The sequence below is a fragment of the Artibeus jamaicensis genome, unplaced genomic scaffold (genome assembly GCF_021234435.1).
Source record: "Artibeus jamaicensis isolate MK-2021 breed Jamaican fruit bat unplaced genomic scaffold, CSHL_Jam_final scaffold_286, whole genome shotgun sequence".
NCBI classification, from domain to species: Eukaryota; Metazoa; Chordata; class Mammalia; order Chiroptera; family Phyllostomidae; genus Artibeus; species Artibeus jamaicensis.
Genome location: NW_026522034.1, coordinates 1,985,355 through 2,005,877, shown reverse-complemented (window position 1 = coordinate 2,005,877; position 20,523 = coordinate 1,985,355). Strand labels below are relative to the sequence as shown.

Below are 20,523 nucleotides of genomic sequence, written 5' to 3'. Positions count from 1 at the left end.
CTTCTCACATGAAACACAATCCCCAATCTTTAAAACATGGACTGTGTAAATGGCAGTAACCATTCCGTTTTCAAGCCCTAGCCGACACAGGAAGTGGGTAGAACACCCTGAACCATTACACTAGCCCCACAGGAAGTGAGTTTTATTACCCCCCGCTGCCCGAAGACAGCCTCCAACCCTTCCCCTCCCCCAGCCGGAAGTGAGGTGCCTCCATTCAGTCGGCCTCAAAATACAAACCAATTAACAACTTAATTAAAAGAGGCAGAAGGGCACTTCCATTGTGACCACCCCCAAGTCCGCATTGCTTACTGACCTGCTGACGACAGAGGCAGGCAGGGGCCTGGGGCTAAAGAAGGTTCCCTGGAAAGAGGACAATCCTCCGAGCCCTGCTCGATCGCATTCACTCTCCTTCAGCGTCGCACAGCTTGAGAAAAATTCCTCCGCAGTACTTTATTTTTTATGTCCTTCCTGTTTACCTAATCGCTTAACTACCTTCTCGTAGGCAACTTCTATTATCGCAGTAACACTTAAAGTTCTTTCGGTGAGGAGAAAAATGAAGTATTATGCCCAATACCTTAAGAAAAACGAAGGGATTATTTGTTCTAGTGCGGAGAAGGCCTACGTGATTATGCAGGAGAAGAGCTCTTTCGTGGAGGTTTCTGGGAGATGTAGTGTTTTTAATCGTTAAGGCCTGTAAGAAGTATTGGGGTTTAAATCGGCAATTATTGTATACTGGCGTCTTTCAATACACAAGTCCCGTATCCAACGGCAGCCCGACCGAAGGGATCGGACAATTAGGCCAAACCCTCATTTCCCTTGTCTTCAAGCCCTTATTTGAACCGAAATTTCCCTTCCTGCCATTCCGGTTATCTCGCCCTCCGGAGCCAATCGGGAGGAATGCGAGAGGAGGGGCAAATGACTTCTTCCGCGAGACTGTAGTGAGACTGGGCTTGTGCGCGCGCCTGTGCTTGCTCCTCCTGGAGCTCGCGGGCGGGAGCGCGCGCGAATGGGCGTTGCGCGGGGCCGTAAGGAAACTGGCCGGCTCCTGGTGTCTGTCTGTGTGTGGCCGGGAGCGCGCGGTGTACTCGGCGGGGACGAGTAGTTAGTTACTTCTGAGTGTCATTTGCTCGGCTGTTGTGGCCTCCGTGACTAGGAAGGGGACTGGACGGTCGGCGATGGTGGTCACCGCGGCAACATGTGCGCGCCTCAGGTAACGGTGGTAGGGCTGTCCGCGTCCCCTTCATTCCCTTCTCCCGCGGCGGCTTGTGGGACTAGGGTCGCCGCGGGGTGAGGGCGCTGAGTCGGGGGAATCCGTGCGGAGTATCGCGCTGTCTGGGTAGCGCCGCCGCGTGGGCTTGGGCGGCTGGCTGGGTGAGGGCACTCCGACTCCCAGGGTCCCTCAGACTCCGGGGCCCGCCAGCACCCCGCGCCCCCTCCCACTCCCTGTGGTGCTGATTTCCTCCTCCTCCTCCTTCTTAGGAGGCCGCCGCGGCCCCTGTAGCTCGGCGCCCCCCAGAGGAGGGAAAGTTGGGACATGGCGCCGAGGTAGGACCCCGGGTGCGGCCGGGAGGAAAGTGAAGGCTGGAGGAGCCGGACGCGGGGAGGCTGGGGTAGGAATGACTTCTCTCGCTCCCGTACGTCTGTCTACTCGGGCATTCTGGCCCAAACCAGGGAGCACCAGGCTCAGCCTCGCCTGCAGCACCGCGACGAAACCCCGTAGCTCTTCGCTGGTTCACTTCTGGCTGCGGGCTTGTGAGACTCCTAACGTGCGGGTTAGCACGGTTTTGAGTGGTTCTCTTGGTCAGTTTGTTTCTCCTCTGCCCTTTGACTTACCCGTCCTTGCAACTTTTCTTCACCCCCACACCGTGGACTTGCGATATGAACCCCCTCCCGTACCCCCTCCCCGTCGCCTGCAGCACCCGTCTGGGAGCTTGATTTCTTTTTTTCGTGATCTGACGACGTTAAAGACTGCCGAGAGCAACAGGAAAGAGGAGCCCTCCCATCTTTACATGCTACTTACTTGCGATCCGTTATTTTTAAAATCCAAGGGTAGGAATTTGAGAGCTGTGGAATGGAGTTATTAGAAAGCTGGCGTTGAGTTGAAGGAAAATTAGATTTCATCTTTATTGACCTTGCTATAGAAAACCCACATCATTTTACCTCTGCAACTGTTAAATGTGGTGAGAGTATACGTTGAATTAAATCTTTGGTGACGTATATAAAACGCTTTCTTTTTAGGTCATTGGATGATGTATATCAATACCTTTTGACCTAAATGGGGATTGCCTTAAGGATTCTGTTTTGGGCCTAGCTCCTGATTTTTGTTTAGCCACAAAGTCTTTTCCTGATAAATGAAATGTCGGAGAACCCATATATTGCTCTCTGCAGTCTGGTAGTGAAAAACGTGAGTTCTCCACTGGGTGAAACTTTCCAAGAGCAATTTTGGATATCCTGTAAGCTCTGAGCATTTCTATCTAGGTAGCCCAATTCACTGACTACCTTAATTATTTTGTGAAGTACCTAGCACTTCTCTGGTTACTCGTGTAGTAACTACATTGGCAGGTATGGTACGTATTCTTGGCTTCGAATTTGGAGCTGTAGCCTTAGGCCAGAAATTAACAGTTAACAATGGAAGCAGGATTCATACAGTACCATTACTGGTCAGTTTTGGCTATGACCAATGCATAAGCTATGTGAAAAAACAAACGTCTGTCCATAGCTGAGGGAAAGAGGAGGAAATATTTTGTCATATCTTTATTTTGGAAACTAACATGACTATATTAGATGGGGAAAAAGTCAGATTATTTTCTTAAAGGCTTTTTGGTATTTGGTCTTCCTCTCCATCCTCTACCCCTTGTTTTAAGGATTGACATTTATATTTGGCTGGGTTCCAGAATGGGAAGAAAAGTGTTTTGGGGAAAGGAAAAGTTAAGATCACTTCAACCTGTTATGATATATGACTATTCATTTTATCCAGTGATAGTACAGAGAAACTTCCTTGATAATTTTTGTTCCTCATTAACATTCCTTGTTAGGAGTCTACTCTGAGGAGGACCATAAAGAAATAACACCATTTCATAACTCCTGACAATCAGATTAAAAAATTGTTACTGGAATGTTTTGTATAAACTTTATCTTTGTACATTTATAGATATGTAAATATTTAAGTTTGAGAGCTTAAAAACTTTTATTTGCTTATTTGCATACATAGCTTTTAATATCTAGCAGTGCCAACCACATTTGCCAAATAAGCATCAGTCATAAATTCATGCTCTGGCACATTTCATGTATAATTCTCCTAAATTGCTTCATGGTGAAGCATCATGAGATTAGCATTTTTTTCACTAGAGACATTTGTTTTTGTTTTTAACTGTAATGATGTGCTGTTTAAGTGAAACAGGTGCTGGGCTCTAGTTGTTTGTATCGGAACCTGCCAAATCATACTATTGATGGATGGGTTGAGTAATATAGGAACCAAACTGGTGCCTGTGGCATGCCAAATGTGAGTTCGTGGTTTCTTATCACTACTGCAAATCCCTACTTTCACTGTAAGAGACGTGTATGTGATGAGCTTTATTTTCTCATTGCTGTTCTCTACTGTAATTCCTACTCCTCACCTCCACCCCAGTCCTTTCATTACTAGGGAGCTCCTGAGAAAGTCTAGGCTCTTCCATTGGTGGTTTGTTTTCCTTGAAGAATTTCTAGTAACTTTAAGGCCAGTAATAGATAGTTCACATTTGTTTGAAAAGTATTTTGAGTGCCTTTTGAGTGGTAGACATGGTGGTAAGCCCTGAGTATAAATAGAATTATACTTCTTTTTGCAAGGAGCAGTAGTTTAGGAGAAGATAGCTGATAACCAATAATTACAACGTCGTGTGTTGTGTAACAGGGATAAGCAGAAGCTTATGGATGGAAGCAGAGAGGAGGAGGGGTTATTTACCAAATACCAAGACTTGGGGTCTTGGGGTCAGCGGGTGTCTTGAAATACATTTTACTGGGTTACCTGTGTTAATCTTCAAAAATAGGTAGGAGTTATTTAGGTTTAGAAAAAAGGAAAGGACATTTTTGAGCAGCACTGTCCTGTAAAAATGAGTCAAATGTAGTCATATATATGTATTTTTAAAAATTTATATTTAACCACATTAAAAAGGAAAATGAAATTAATAATATATTTTATTTAAACTGATATATACAAAATATTATCATTTCAACATATAATCAATATAAGAAAAAGTATTATTGAGATACTTGATATTTGCTTTTTAATCCTAAGTCCTTAGAATCTAGTATGCATTTACATTTATACCACGTCTCAGTTTGGACTAGTCACATTCAAGTACTACGTGCTCAGTGGTCACACTGAGCATAGTTTTAGAATAGGGACTGAAGAAGTATTAAGAAACCAGTTCATTGATGCCTTATGAACTGAGCTAAGAAGATTTAACTTTATCTTGAAGGCTGTGAAACTTAGTGGGGAAAAATTATGCTGCCATAGAATCATATTTGTGTTTTAGACTTATCGTATTGGCTGTCAAGTGAATGCTTGATTAGAGAAGGACAAAACTGGAAGCAAGACGAGTGAAGCCAATCATGGTAAGAAATGATGAGGGATGTAGAAGGCAGCTTAGATGTATAAGAGATTTAGGAAGTATTATCAACTGGACTGGGTAAATAATCAGACTATGAAGTTGAATAAAATTGAAGATTTAAGATGATTTCCACATTTCTGTTGTGAGCCACTGAATGGGGCAAGCAACTGGAGAAGAGCCATCCATTTGAACTAGGTAGATGAAAGATGAAAAAAAGGAACTGTGAGAGATTTGGCACAGAAACTGAGGGAGAATATTTCAAGGACTAGGAGTGGTCAACATTGTATCCTGCCATGAAAAGGCCAAGTAAGATGGAGACTGAATAAAGTTGCTGAGACTTGATTAATATGTCATTTAAAAGAGTTGAAGAATGACTAACAAGCCAAAAGTGTAGCTAATTGAGAGGGATTCAGTATTTTAAACAAAAGACTGAAGAGAGAGTATAGGTGGAGGGAGGGAGATGAAGGAAGTTTAGAGAAGTTTACTCCTTTCCCTCCTTTTTAAATTAAGAGAGTTTGGGGCATTTTTATGTGGGATTGGAAAGAACCATTGGAGGGGAGAAATTGAACATGCAGGGTGGGAGAGTGAGAGGGGAAAAGAGAGGCGATTGAAGGAGCTGAGGATTTGGAGGCAATAGGAGCAGATGGGATCCAGTGCATTGCTTGGGATATTGGCCTTGGGTACAAGGTAGTTTTTCGTTTTCAGTGAGCAGAAAAGAAAGAGCTAAAGTTGGAGGCAGGGTAAATAAGTTTGTAATTCACAGTGACAGGAAGGAGAAAGAGTTGATGACATGTCTTCTCATTTTTGAGTATCCGGTAAGAGTAAAGGGGAACACAGTTGAATAGGGAGTCTTGACAATATGAGTTTATAATAGCTTTCAAGGAAATGGGGTGGGAGAGAGGCGTGGGTGCAGACACATGACTAGGAAAATAAAGGATTGTTATGCAGTACTGAGGATGCATTTGAAATTGTACACCTTGAATTTGTAGTAGTACCAATTTGTGTGGTTTGATTTTCCTTCAGCAGCGATTATCCAGGATATAATTGAAGAAATTCACAGGAATTCATAATGTAGGTACTTGATTATAAGATGAACAGCTGGGGTTCAAACACTGATGCTTCTGTGCCAGGGCCCAGGCTGTTATTCACAGCTTTGCAGATGCCTGCTTGGTACAGGTATCTGAAACCAACAGTTAGTTAAGGGAATTAATGATATTCAAGATTGTGCCTGATACAAAGAATTGTGGAGTCCAGCTTGGATCAGGAGTAGCAAGCCTGGCAAATGTGATTCAATTGGAAGAAAATGAGGGGCATCGAAGGCTAGAGGTTAGTGTGAAGCTGAAGAGCCTGCTTGTGAGGAGGGAGCAATGATACTAACTTTTATTTATGGAGTACTACCTATGTAGGCTAGATACTTTACTACCTTATTTCTAAAAGGTTATTAACTTTATAGTCTTTCCTTTGTTATTCTCCTTCAAATGAAGAGACTGCAGATTAGAGGGGTTAAATAACATGTCTAGAGACAAACACTACCAAGCGAAGGAGCCAGGATCTAAAACCCATTGTTCTCCAAACCATTTTTTTTCTTAAGGAGATAGAAAAATGTATTGGGTTGGCCAAAAAGTCCATTTAGTTTTTACCATAAAGTAAAAGACACATTTTCCACTTTCACCAATAACTTTATTGATTTAGATATGTTGAGTATGTTGGCTATCTCGCATGTGGTATAATGTTGATTGTTCTCAATTAATGTCTAGATGTGATCACTATCAACTTCAACTGGTCTACCCAACTGTGGAGCATTGTCCAGCAAGAAAAATCCAGGACATAACTTCGTAAACTACTTCCAACACGTTCAGTCAGTCACAACACCTTCTTCATATGCTGCACAAATCTTTTTTTGCGTTTCAGTTGCGTTTTCACCTTTCTTGAAGTAATAAAGCATAATATGCCAAAAATGTGTGTTTTCTTCCATCTTCAATATTGAAATGGCTAACAAAAATTCACCAGTTTTATAATTTTTTTAATGCACGCTGATATGACACCTGTCACAATACAGTGTAACAATTGTTTTGAATGAAGTTCAAGACAACGAAATGCTTACTAGGGCCATCTTATGGAAAAAACCAATTTGGCCAACCCAATAATATAAACAATGTCAAGAGGTGGCATAATTTGGGATTTCTCTGATAAAAGATTTCTTTTCCCTGTTTTGGGAGAAAGTTCTAAGTGAAGTAAATGGTCCAAGCTTATATATTTTTATTCTTTCATTTCTTTTTTTAGGTACTTGCAGGTAGGCACTGTTAAGTTATTCTGAGCAATAAACAGTGCCATCAGTTTATATTGCTTTTAATTTTAAGTTAGCAGGAGTTTTTTTCTTGGTGTTCTTGAATTGTAGTTGAAAAGATTCCAGCATTCATGCCATTCAGAATAAATAATGCCCCTTTTGCTTACATTTTTTTCATCCTGAATTTAGGATGGTGCCAGCACCCTTTCTTCTTGTATTTGGAGCTGGCTTTTATTGGTCCATATAGACCCATTTTTCTGTCCCACTAGAATGTAAAGTCCATGAATGTAGGATCTCTTATTCACAGGGGTATTCCAGCATTTAGAATAGTGCCTGGTGTATAGCAGACTAATAGTAAATATTCTTAAATGAACGACATGCGAACAACCCTACCCAGAAGACTGAGTGGATCTTTAATGCACAGATCTTCTTTCAGAGCAAGGGGTTGTGCTCCTAGTCTTTGTGTAATGATTTGTTGAGTCCATGTAGCCCAGCAGTAGCACTGTGGAGCTGGGCTGTCTCATAGCTAGTGTCTTTTGCTAGGATTACTAAGATGATTCCTACTGCTCATCTTTCCCAAAGATAAGGAGAGAGTCTCTAAATGAAGTTTTTTTCTGGGTCTGTGGGGCTGGGATCTGAGGTCCCTGTGACACTAAATTAAAATCTTGGTGGAAGAGTGAATCCTCACAGTTTTAGGGAGCCTTTTGGGTGTGTCCTGCAAAGGCAAGAGTTTTTTTTAATTGTTTTGGTTGTGGCATCATGCAGAGAGTTTCTGGAATTCCCCAGGATACCTGTCTATTAGGTTATGCTCCAGGGAAGCTGAGAGGCAGTGTATTGTTGTTTAAAAGCTGGGAATCTGTAAACAGGCCTCCTTATTGAAATCTTGGTACTGTCATTTTCCTCATATGTGATCTGCAGCAAATTACTTACTTTGTGTCTCACTTCATCTATATAATGGGAATAAAATAGTAACGAATTTATAATGTCATTTGAGGATTAACATAGGCAAAGGGCTTAGAACATGTCTATTCTAAGACATGGTACCAGTCTTCAATAAATACTAATATTATTTGATACAGAAAATTCATACTACTTTTACCAACTTTCATTCGAGTGTTTTCCTGAGAAGGGTGAGAGGCACAGAGGTATAGCTGATGTTCTGAGACTTTTCACATAGGCCTATACAGGAGGTGTGTAGTCTGTGGAGGTGTCTTGAGCATATGATGGTACCATATTATCAGCTTCTAGTGCCCTCATCCATCACCATGTGTCAGGTGGAAAACAGATGGAGAACCTTTGATCTGGAGAGCTCTAATTATCTCTACAGCAGGCCATGCTTAATTGATAGGGTCATGATATTTATTTGAAAGTAATGGAATTGCTGTGGAATGTAACCCTTTCTTCTGCCTCCTTCCTGCTTTTGCTTACACAGTTGAGTAAATATCATGCTCTGCTTTTCATTCAGGTAATCAAATAGCTCTGATTGCTAAAATAATTAGGTAATTTTTTTTGTTGGTACATAAGTTGATGATGTGCTGTAAGTTGTTAATGAAATTTTCATTGTTACTTGGGTTTGAATCTCAGTTCCGCCAAGCTTAATATTTTGAAAAATTTGTCAAATGGGGTAAAAATATCTATCTCATAGGATTATTTTAAGGATTAATAATTACTACAAAACACTAAGTGTATTGCTTGGCATGTAGTAAGTCTCAAATATTAGTTGTAAAGTTAATATATTTGTCCTTGCTATCATCGTGGTCATTATTACATGTTTCAAATCAGCAATGAAATATATACTTGGATTGATGATTTGTGATGGAACTGGAAGACTGAATGAAATGTAGCAGCTCTCTGCTTGACATATACTATAAACATCCTTTTACAATGAAGATTTTACTACCTTCAAGGGTATACAAGGATGCTGGTATATGATAAACCTTGAGAGTTGGCTCTCCTGGTCCTGTATTCCAGCTCCTTTCTGCTCAAATGTTGTAGCCCATATATCTATTACACACCCCACTTGATGGCTTCTGTAGAATTGCAGTAATGCAGTTTGTATTCTGTCCTTGAATTGAAGCCAGAATTAGGAAGTACATTCAGTGCTTTTGTAGCTAAGTTTTGTAATGGCCTATTGTAATCCAGCAGTCTGGGGTCTGGCTGCTTGTTTTTGTGTATAAGCATAACACGAATATTTGTGGGGAAGAAAAGAGGTTTTTATTAACAGGGTATCCAATTTGAGGGGGCTGGGAGAATTCCTACTCTGAGCCAACCTCTCTCGAAATGCATAGAAAACCAGCCACCCCCAGGACCGGGAAAGAGGCTTAAGTCTGGCAACTTCAATTTACCTATGATCTAGTTGCAAATACTTCACACATGCTGAATATATTCACTTGCACTCACTCATTTCCACAAGATAAACTGTCTTTACCTCCCTTCTCCATCAACTGACTCTTGTCTGATTTCTGAGTTTGTCAGGGAGGTCCTTGTCCACATGGTTGCCCAGACATCAAACTGCTGTCACTTCTGACTCACTGACTTCATCTTTGTATCTTGTAAGTCTTCCTTTGGAATGTATAGTTTGTCCCTTTTTCTTTATCACTGCTAGATAATTGAACTCTTTCCCTTTTATCACAGTATAGGAAAAGAGAATCCTTTTCATTTTTGAGAATTCCTATAAGGCTTTTCAAGTAATTTTTGAAAGACATTTTCCTTGGTAGAACCATTTCTTTTCTTTTGATTTTAGTTATTTAACCTTAGTTTTGCTACTAGAGTATGTCACTGAAGACTTAGCTCCATGTTCAACTATTAAGTTTCAGTTTCCCTAAAAGAGAAGGTAATGTGCATTAGTTAGGATTGGCCTAAGAGGAGTTGAAAACATCAGCTGTTAATAGGTAATAAAATCATTTTCCTCATTTTGAATTTGAACAACAAATTCATCTGTTTTGCCTTTCAACATATATTAAGATGTGTTTGAAGACACACATTTGCAACCTAGTATGAGTGAACTATAATATGAAGCTTCTATCTTTCATTTGGAATTTTAGGAGCAAGCTAACTATATTTACATTTGGGCAATGAACATCCAATCATCTGAGAGGATGGTAAAGTATATAATAATTATTTTAAAAGTGTGTTGATATTTTTAATAAAAGAAGAATGAATTTTGTAATTTATTAATTTTAGGGGGCAAATGTTTTTGTAGAAAAGACCAGAAATGTAATCAGGCTTTAGTGGCAGTTTTCTTGTGGGGAATACTAAAAAGTGGGGAGATAATTTCTGTTGGAAACTTAATTTATGTTGAGAACACAGGAACAGTTAAGAAGAGCATTAGGATTATTTACTAATTTATGTCTTCATTTTGCTCAGTTGACTATGTCTTATTCAGATAGATTGTTTAAAAATCTTTGGTAACAGACTCCTATCCATCTATAGATTTCTGATATATTTCTCCTGTGTACATGTCTTTTTTTTGCATTTAAAATTTTTTAAATTAAATTTCTTCTGGTAACATTGGTTTCAGGTGTACAACTTTATAATACAACATCTGTATATTCCATCGTGTGCTCACCACCTGAAGTCTAGTTTTCTTCCATCTGCTTCCATATATTTGACCTCCTTTACCCAATCTGTACTACCTCCAACTCTCTTTTCCTCTGGTAACTGCAATACTGTTGTCTGTATCTATGAATTTGCTTTGTTAATTCATGTGTTGCTTTTGTTTTGTATTTCTTTTTTTAATTATTTATTTATTTTTATTGATTATGCCATTACAGTTCTATTCCCCCCTTTATTCCCCTCTACCCTACCCCCCATCCCCACCATTACCCCCCTTTAGTTTATGACCATGTGTCTCAAGTTCTTTAGATTCTGTATTTCCCATACTATTCTTGCCCCCCCATCTATTTTCTATCTACTGTCTATGCTACTTATTTTCTGTACCTTCTCCCCCCTTCTCCCCCCTTCTCCTCCTCTCACTCCCCTGTTGCTAACCCTCCTTGAGATCTTCATTTCTATGTTTCCACTCCTGATCTAGCTGCCCTTTTAGTTTGCTTTTGTTTTAGGTGTGGTTGTTACTAACTGTGAGTTTGCTGTCCTTGCACTGTTCATGTTTTTTTAACTTCTTTTTCTTAGATAAGTCCCTTTAACATTTCATATAATAAGGGCTTGGTGATGATGAACTCCTTGAATTTGGTCTTATCTGAGAAGCACTTTATCTGTCCTTCCATTCTAAATGAAAGTTTTGCTGGATAGAGCAATCCTGGTTGTAGATCTTTGGATTTCATGAGTTGGAATACCTCTTTCCAGCCCCTTCTTGCCTGTAAGGTCTCTTTTGAGAAATCTGCTGACAGTCTGATGGGAACTCCTTTGTAGGTGACTGTCCCCTTAGCTCTTGCTGCTTCTAGGATTCTCTCCTTCATTTTAATCTTGGCTAATGTAATGATGATGTGCCTTGGTGTGTTTCTTCTTGGGTCCAACTTCTTTGGGACTCTCTGAGCTTCCTGGATTTCCTGGAAGTCTATTGCCAGATTGGGGAAATTCTCCTTTATTATTTGTTCAAATATGTTTTCCACTGATGGCTGTTCCTTTCCCCCTTCTGGTACCCCTATAGTTCTGATGTTGGAGCATTTAAAGATGTCCTGGAGGTTCCTAAGTCTCTCCTCATTTTTTTGAATTCTTGCTTCTTCACTCTTTTCTGTTTGGCCATTATTTGCTTTCTTCTGGTCCACTCCATTCATTTGAGACCCATTTTCCTTTTCATCGCTATTGATTTCCTGTGTAATTCCATTTCATTTCAATTAGTTTCGCCTTCATATGTATATCTTATTTGTGGCGATAATCAACCAGTTCTGTGAGGATTCTGATCACCAGTGTTTTAAACTGTGCATCTGAGTGTTTTGTATTTCCTATATAAATGATATCATATGTTGTTGTCCTCTTATCTGACTTATTTCACTTAGCATGATACTCTCAAGATCCATGTTGTTGCAAATGGCAAATTTCCATCATTTTTGTGGCTAAGTAATATTACGTAGTATATAAGTACCACATCTTTTTATCCAGTCATCGATTGAAGGACATAGATTGTTTCCGTGTCTTGGTTATTGTGAGTAATACTGTAATGAACATAGGGGTACATATATAATTACGAATACTTGTTTTCAAATATTTTTGGGTAGATACCCAGAAGAAGGGTTGCTGGGTGATATGGTAACTCTATTCCTAGTTTTTTGCAGAACCTCCACACTGTTTACCATAGTGGCTGCACCAATTTGATGTCCTACTAACAGTGCACAAGAGTCCCCTTTTCTCCACATCTTCAACGATAGGTGTTATTTCTTGTCCTATTGATAATAGCCATTCTAACAGGTGTGAGGTGGTATCTCACTGTGGTATTGATTTTCATTTCTCTTATATTTAGTGAAGTTGAGCATCTTTTCATATATCTGTTGCTAATCTGTATGTTTTCTTTAAAAAGTATGTATTGAGGTTCTCTGCCAATTTTAATTGGCTTATCTTTTGTTGTGTTGAGTTGTATGAGTTCTTTCTGTATTTTGGGTATTAGCCCCTTATTGGACATATTGTTTGCCAATATCTTCTCTCATTTGGTTGGTTGCCTCTTTGTTTTATTGATGGTTTCTTTTGCTGTGCAGAAGCTTTTTGTTTGATGTAATCCCATTTATTTTTGTTTTTACTTCCCATCCCTTTGGGGTAAAGTTCACAAAACCCTTCTGAGACTAAGGTTCATAAGTTTAGCACCGATGTTTTCTTCTGTGTATTTTTTGTTTGTTTGTTTCAGGTCTTAAATTTATTTTGAGTTAATGTTGTATGTGGTGTCAGGAAGTTTTATTTTTTTTGCATGTGGCTTTACAGTTTCCTCAACACCATTGGCTTTCCTTTCTCCATTGTATGTTTTTGACTTCTTTATTGAAAATTATTAGGTCATGTATATGGGGCTTTATTTCTGGGGTTCTCAGTTCTATTCCATTGCTCTGTGTAGCTGTTTTTCCATCAAAGTAGTACTGTTTGATTATTGTAGACTTTATAGTATAGTTTGAGTCAGGGAGTGTGATACCTCTGGCTCCTTTCCCCCTTCCCCCAGGATAGCTTTGACTATTTGGGGGTCTTTTGTGATGCCAAACAAATTTGAGCATTTTTTTGTTCTTTTTCTGTGAACAACATCATAGGGATATTGCTGTATATTGCTTTAAATAATATGGCCATTTTAACAATGTTAATTCTACCAAAACATGAACAAAGAATGTCTTTTCATTTCTTGGTATGTTCTTCAGTTTCATGTGGTTTTCACTGTACAGGTCCTATACTTCCTTTATGTTTATTTCTGGGTGTTGTATCCTTTTTGTTGCCATTGTAAATGAGAGTGTTTTCTTCATTTCTTTTTCTTATAATTCATTGTTAATACATAGTAATACAACAGATTTGGTATACTGATTTCATATCCTGTAATTTTATTGTATTTGTTTATTGTTTCTAATAGTCTTGGAGTCTTTATGGTTTTTTATATACAGCATTATGGCATCTGTAAATAGCGAGTTACTTTTTTGGTGTTTTTAAAAATATTTATTTTGGGGTTACAGTCAACAAATAATATATTAGTTTCAGGTGTACAACATAGCGAATAAGCATTTATATACCTGTGAAATGATGACCCTAGTAGGTCTAGGTGCCCATCTGATAACATACATAGTAACTACAATGTCCTTAACTACATTCCCTATGCTTAAATACTGTACCTATTTTTATATTTGGCGTTTTGTTGTTTTTAATTCCTTTACCTTTTTCACTCATCCTCCCAACTCTCCTCTCATCTTATGACTATCTGTTTGTTCTTTGTATCTATGAGTTTCTTCATATTGTTTTTTAGATTCCATATATAAGTGAAATCATATGGTATTTGTCTTTCTCTGTTTTACATATTTCACTTAGCATAGTATCCTCTAGGTCTATCCATGTTGTCACAAATAGCAGTGTTTCATTCTTTTTTAATGGCTGAGTAATATTCCATTGTACGTACCAATCTTCCTGATCCATTCATGTATTGATGGATATTTAGGTTGCTCCCGTATCCTGGCTATTATATATAATGCTGCAGTAAACATAGGGATGCATATGTCTTTTCAAATTAGCATTTTGGATTTCTTTGGATATATACCCAGAAATGGAGTCATAAAGCAGTTCTATTTTAAATTTTTTGAGGACCCTCCACACTGTTTTCCATAGTGACTACACTAATTCGCAAATTCAGCAACAGTGATCAACACTTCTCTTTTCTCCACATGTTCACTAACACTTGCTGTTTATTGTCTTTTTGATGATAGCCATTCTGACAGATGTGAGGTAGTATCTCATTGTGGATTTAGATTTGTATTTCCTCATGATTAATGATGTTGAGCATCTTTTCATATCTGTTGGCCATTTGTATGTCTTCTTTGGAGATATGTTTATCTATGTCCTCTGCCTGTTTTTTAATCAGATTGTTTGATATTTGGTGTTAAGTTGTATGAGTTCTTTTTAAATTTTGGATATTAACCTCTTATTAGCTGTGTCTTTGCCCATTTAGTAGATTGTCTTTTTATTTTGTTGATGGTTTCTTTCATTGTATAAAAACATTTTAGTTTGATGTAATCACATTTCTTTTTTTCTTTCCCTTGACTGAGGAGACATATTTAAACCTTATTGTTAGGACCAATGTCAAAGAATAAACTGTCTATTTCTTCCAGGTTGTCTACAGTGTTGGCATATAATTGTTTGTAGTATTTTCTTGTAATCCTTTGCATTTCTGTGGTTTTGGTTTTCACTATTTCATTTTTGATTTTATATATTTGGGCCCTCTCTTTTCTTAAGGGGTCTGGCTAAAAGTTTAGCAATTTATTAATCTTTTCAAATTACCAGTTCTTGATTTCATTGCTGATTTTTTTGGACTCTTTCTTTTTGCACTGATCTTTACTATTTCCTTCCTTCTGCTTAGTTTGGACTTTTTTGTTGTTCTTTTTCTAGAACTCTTAGGTTTTAAGGTTAAATTGTTTATTTAAGATTTTCTTATTTTTTTTTTTTTTGAGGTTGGCTTGGATTGCTTTGACTCTCCCTCTTAGAACTGCTTTGCTTGTGTCCCATACATTTTGAATCCTTGTGTTCGCATTTTTATTTGCCTCAAGGTATCTTGATTTCTTCTTTGATCTCATTGTTAATTTCTTGATTGTTTAGTAGCATGTTATTTAGCCTCCATATATTTGTGTGTTTTTCAGATTTCTTATTTTAATGGATTTCTAGTTTCATATCATTGTGATTAGAAAAAATTCTTAATATGATTTTAGTGTTCTTAAATTTTATTGAGACTTCTTTTGTGGTTTAACATGTTGGCCTATTTTGGAAATTTTTCCATGTGCACTGAAGTGAGTATATATTGTTTTGGGGTGAAATGCTCTAAAAATATTAAGTCTGTCTGGTCTAAATGTGTTATTCAAGGTCACCATTTCCTTATCTATTTTCTGTCTAAATGCTCAATAATTTTATTCTGTCATTTTCTTTCTTTATGCTAAGTATTTTGTTTGTATGCTGCTGCCAGAGTATTTAAAATAATCATTCTTTTGAAATAGAAATTCATGAAAATTCAGAGAGGTTGATGTTAATGACTGACAAAAGCAGAAGTTTATATAATATGGTGCATGTTATAGGGATAAGCTTTTTTTCTTTTTGAGTGAATTAATGTGGTGTTTTTTTGTTTTTTTTAGGTTTTATGTATTTACCTTTAGAGGGGAAGGGAAAGAGTGAGGGAGAGAAATATCAATGTTTAGTTACCTCTCATGTGCCCCTTCCTGGGAATCGAACCGTGATCCTTTGGTTTGCAGGCCTGCGCTCAATCCACTGAGCTACACCAGCCAGGGCAGGGATTGTACAGGCTTCAAATTTAGCTCTCCTCGAATGTTCACTGGTTCACTGGTTCATGAAAAGTGGTTTAGAATATCTTCAAAGATTCATTTCACTACAAAAAAAGAGAACAGATGTAGGGGGTCTGAAGAGATTGATATTTTAGTCAGCAGGGGGTCATGCTGAACATTCTGCAGACAGAATTGTTTCACATCTACAGCTGCCTGGGAAACCTTCAGGCAGTTGAGCCAGTTGTTGAACCACTTTCTTTCAGTGACACTGGAGACATGCTACATGTGAGAGTCAGGCACGTTTCTGTCATTCTGTTTCTTCATGTGTGTTAGTATTTGCTCTATAAATTTAGAAGCTCCTAAGTTGTGTGTATAGACATTTACAGTAGTTACTTCCTATTGTTAGATTGATCATGTTATCATTATGAAATACTCTTCTTTGTCTTATTGTTACAGCCTTTGTTTTAAGCCTGTTTTGCTTGGTATAAGTATTGCTACTATACCTGTTTAATTTTTTGTGTGTGAAATACATTTTTCCATCTCTTTAATTGCACTGTGTGTGTCTTTTGATCTGAAGTTGGGTTTCTTGTAGGCAGTATATCTGTGGGTCTTTTTTTTTTAAGATCTATTTAATAGCCACTCTGTCTTTTGATTAGCACGTTTATTCTATTTGTATTTAAAGTAACTTGATTGTTATATAGATATTGCCATTTTATGAATTGCTTTCTGATGATTTTTGCAGTTCTCTGTTCCTTTTCTATTCTCTTACTCTTTTTTCCTGTATGTAGATGAATTGAATAGTGTTATTTGTGGTATCCTTTTTTTCTTTCGTAAATGTATAGATTTTTGGTATGTGGTCACCATGAGCTTCATGATTATAGCAGTCTTTTTAAGTGGTTGGTTGCTTAAGTTCAAACACATTCTAAAATTACTACAAGCTTTACTCACCCCCCCATGTTTATGTTTTTCTCAATTTTTGCTCCTTTTGTATGTGTGTATTTGTGTTTCCCTGAGTTTTTTGTTGTAATTTTACTTGATCTTGCTATTTTTTTTCAGCCTTTGTGTAGTAACTTTATATTTGGTTGAGCCACTGCTTTTATACAGTTTGCCTTTGTCAATGAGCACTTTTGTTCCTATAGTATTCAGTTCAGACTTTTAATCTTTTCTATTTGCAGTCCTTTAAACATTTCTTGTTACAATGGTTCAGTGGTATTAAACTCTTTTAGCATTTTTTTTGTCTGGGAAAACTTCTACCTCTCATTTGATTCTAAATAAAACCTTGCAGAGTAGAATAATCTTGGTTGTAAGTTTTTGCCTTTCATTAGTTTGAATATTTCATGCACTTCCTCCTGGCTTGCAAAGTTTCTGTTGGAAAATCATCTGATAGTTGTATTGGAGTTCCCTTGTATGTAGCTAGTTGCTTTTCTCTTTTAAGATCCTCTCTTTCTCTTTAACTTTTGACATTTTAATTATGATGTGTCTTAGTGTGGGCCACTTTGGGTGTATGGTGTTTGGGAGTCTGCACATCCTGGACTTGTATGTCCATTTCATTCACCAGGTTAGGGAATTTTCAGTCATTATATCTGCAGGTAGGTTTTCAACCCCTTGCTCTCTCTCTCCCTTTTCTGGTACCTTATGATGCAAGTGTTGGTATCCTTGGTGTTGTCCCAGAGGTCCCTTAATCTATTCTCAATTTTTGAAAGCACTTTTTTCTTTTTGCTGTTCTAATTGGATATATTCTACTACTTTGTCTTTCATTACTGATTCAATTCTCTGCTTCATTTAATCTGCTTTGATTTTATTTTTGTGTATTCTTTACACCATTCCAGCATATTCTTCATTTATTGTATTCTTCATTTCTGACTGATTCATTTTTATGGTTTCTATATGATTATTAAGGATTTCACTGAGTTAATCTATTCTCCTAAGTTCATTGACTGTCCAATAACCAGTCTTTTAAACTTTGTGCTTGGTAATTGCTTGTCTGCATTTTGTATAGTTGTTGTTTTCAAGATACCTCGTTCTTTCATTTGGGACATGTTTCTTTGTCTCCTTATTTGGGCCTACTCTCTGTGTTTGTGTCTGCGTATTAGGTTCATAGGTAGACTCTATGTCTTCTGGTCTTCACAGAGTGGCCTTATATAGATAATGTCCTGTGACACCCAGTGGCACAATCTCCCTTGTCACTTGATCTTGGTGTTTCATGGTTGTTTCTTGTGTGGGTTGTGTGCACCCTCCTGTGGTAGTTTGGCTGCAAGAGCTGACTAGAGCAGACAGGTTGTTTTGTGAGATTGACTGCATGGAGCACGAGTCACTCTAGTGGGGCTCTGGTGGCAGCTGAGACTGCCTTTTGGGTATTTTGTTTTTGATTATATGATGCTTTTGTGTGGTCTGAAGCTGTCTACCAAGTTTGTTTTTAGGGTCTTTAGTTCAGTCAAAGTTAGCCGCTGCTTGCGCTGGCCTCAAAGTACTTGCGAAAGGCTTTGCTGTGAACTGAGGCTGTCTGCTCGTGCTAGGCCTGAGACCCTTTGGTGGGCACCCTGAAGTAAGCTGAGGCTAGCTGCCACTTGATCCAGGTTTGTGGCCTCTCAGTTGGAACTACATTCCAGGCCAAGACTGGTTGTCTCTTACCCAGTTTTGGGACCATTTGATGGGAATTACAATGCAAGTTGAAACTGGTTGCCATTTGTCGTGGGCTTGAGACCCCTTAGCAAGAGCTACAACGTACTCCTAGGCTGACCATTGTTGTTGGTAGTTTGTGGAACTTTGAGAGATTTAGAGGTAGTCTGTAGTAGGAGCTGAGGTAGGCTGCTGGAAGAATCTCCAGCCAGCTGAGTGAGTTGAGCAGGGCAGTGTCTCTGGGAATCAGTAGGGCGGGGCAAACAGTGTTGGTCAGTTTGTTGCAGAGTACAGATTGTAGAGAACTCACAAAGGAACAGTGCCACCTGCCACTGCTTCCATCCCCAGAGAGAGTTGCACACACACCCCTCCCCTTCATCCTCTCCCTGAACTTAGTTCATTTAGTTCCTTCCTATATGTCTCTGGAACTTTTGAGCTGTTGCTGTGCACTGGAGCTTAGCGCAAGTGAATTTGTAAGTGAATTTGCGTAAGTCTGTGCATTGGCCTTTTAAGAGCAGCATGTCTTAGCTTCACACAGCCCTTTGTTTTTCTTGTGTGCAATCCCTGTCAATTTTCCTAGCCACATGTTTCCTAGCTACCTCTTCCTGGCACGGGTGACCTGGACTGTGGAGCCTGTTATGGGGCTGTGACCCTTCACTTCTCAAGGTAGACTAGAACTGCGGAAATATCCTTCCTGATTCTTAATTGCTACATTGTATGTGTGGGGCCTGTTCATTCTGTGTAACTCTATTACCAATCTCTATGTGACTTCTATTTTATACCTGTAAGTACAGGATTTCAGTTCAGCTAGTCAGTCTTCAGATGGTCCTCAATGATGGTAGTTCAGTAATTTAGTTGTAGTTTTGATGTTTTCATTAGAAGAGGTGAGCAGAACTTACCACCCTGCCATCTTGACCAGAAGTTCTTGGTTTGCCCAGTTTTACTTCTTCATTCGAGTTTGAATGCCTTCTGGCATTTCTTTCTCTTTTCTGATTGCTCTAGCTAGGACTTCCAGACTATGCTCAATAACAGTGGTGAGATTAGAATCGTTGTCTTATTCCTGATCATATGGAAGAAGGTTTTAGTAAGATATTAGCTGAGGGTTTCTCATGTATGGACTTACAATGTTGGGGTACTTTTCTTCTTACCCTTTTTAGTAAGTGTTTTAATAAAAAATGGAGTTATATTTTGTCAGATGCTTTTTTGCATCTATTAATATGATTATGATTTTTATCTTTTGTTAATATGGTGTAACACATCGATTGATTTGTATATGTTGAACCAGCTTAGTGTTTCTTGAATGACCTGTACTTGATCATGATGTATTATCCTTTTAATGTATTATATCATTTGATTTCTTTATTTTTATTTTTATTTTTATTTTTGAGTTTAGAGAAAGGGTAGGGGCGGGAGAAAGAGATGGAGAGAAACATTAACATCAAAGAGAAACATTGATGGGCTGCCTTCCTTATGCACCATGATTGGGGACAGAACCTGCACCCCAGACATGTGCCCTGACCAGGAATCAAACTGGTGACCTTACAGTTTGCAGGATGATGCCTAGCCAGCTCAGTCACACCAGGTGGGCCTAGAATTTTGTTTATGATTTTTGCATCTATGTTCATCGGAAATAATGGCTTGCAATGTCTGTCCATGTCTGGTCTTGGTATCAGGGCAATGTTGGCTTTGTAATATAAATTATGAAGTATTCCCTCTTCAATTTTTTTGCAAGTGCTTGTGAAGGATAGTTATTAAATCTAATGTGAATGCTTGGTAGAATTCACTAGTTAAACCATCTGATCCAGAATTTTTGTTTGTTTTGAGAGGGTTTTCATTACTGTTTCAGTTTTTCTTAAATGTGATCTGTCTGTTTAGGTTTTTATTCAGTCTAAGAAGGTTATGTAGTTCTAAGAATTTGTCCATTTCTTTAGGTTATAAAATTTGGTGGTATATGATCATGGTATTCATGGTATTCTTATATACTCCTTGTATTTCTGTAGTGTCCCTTGTAACTTCTCTTTCACTTCTGATTTTATGTGTTTAATTCTTCTCTTTTACTTGATGAATCTGTTTAAGGGTTTTTATAATCTTGTTTATCTTTTCAAAGAACCAGCTCTTGATTTCATTTTAC

General features: G+C 38.3%; 2 protein-coding genes across 5 annotated transcripts in view; one reads left to right on the top strand and one right to left on the bottom strand.

The window, feature by feature from the left end:
• HMG20A (high mobility group 20A) overlaps positions 1 to 833 on the bottom strand; it is a 96,495-nt gene extending 95,662 nt beyond the window's left edge. For all 3 annotated transcript variants that reach the window (XM_037131182.2, XM_037131178.2, XM_037131163.2), the window contains exon 1: positions 314 to 833. The gene's annotated coding sequence lies outside the window, so the exon portion shown is untranslated. The remainder of the gene's footprint in view (positions 1 to 313) is intronic.
• Positions 834 to 944: 111 nt separating this feature from the next.
• Positions 945 to 20,523, top strand: part of PEAK1 (pseudopodium enriched atypical kinase 1) — a 188,419-nt gene continuing 168,840 nt past the window's right edge. For both annotated transcript variants that reach the window (XM_037131217.2, XM_053656827.1), the window contains exon 1: positions 945 to 1,210. The gene's annotated coding sequence lies outside the window, so the exon portion shown is untranslated. The remainder of the gene's footprint in view (positions 1,211 to 20,523) is intronic.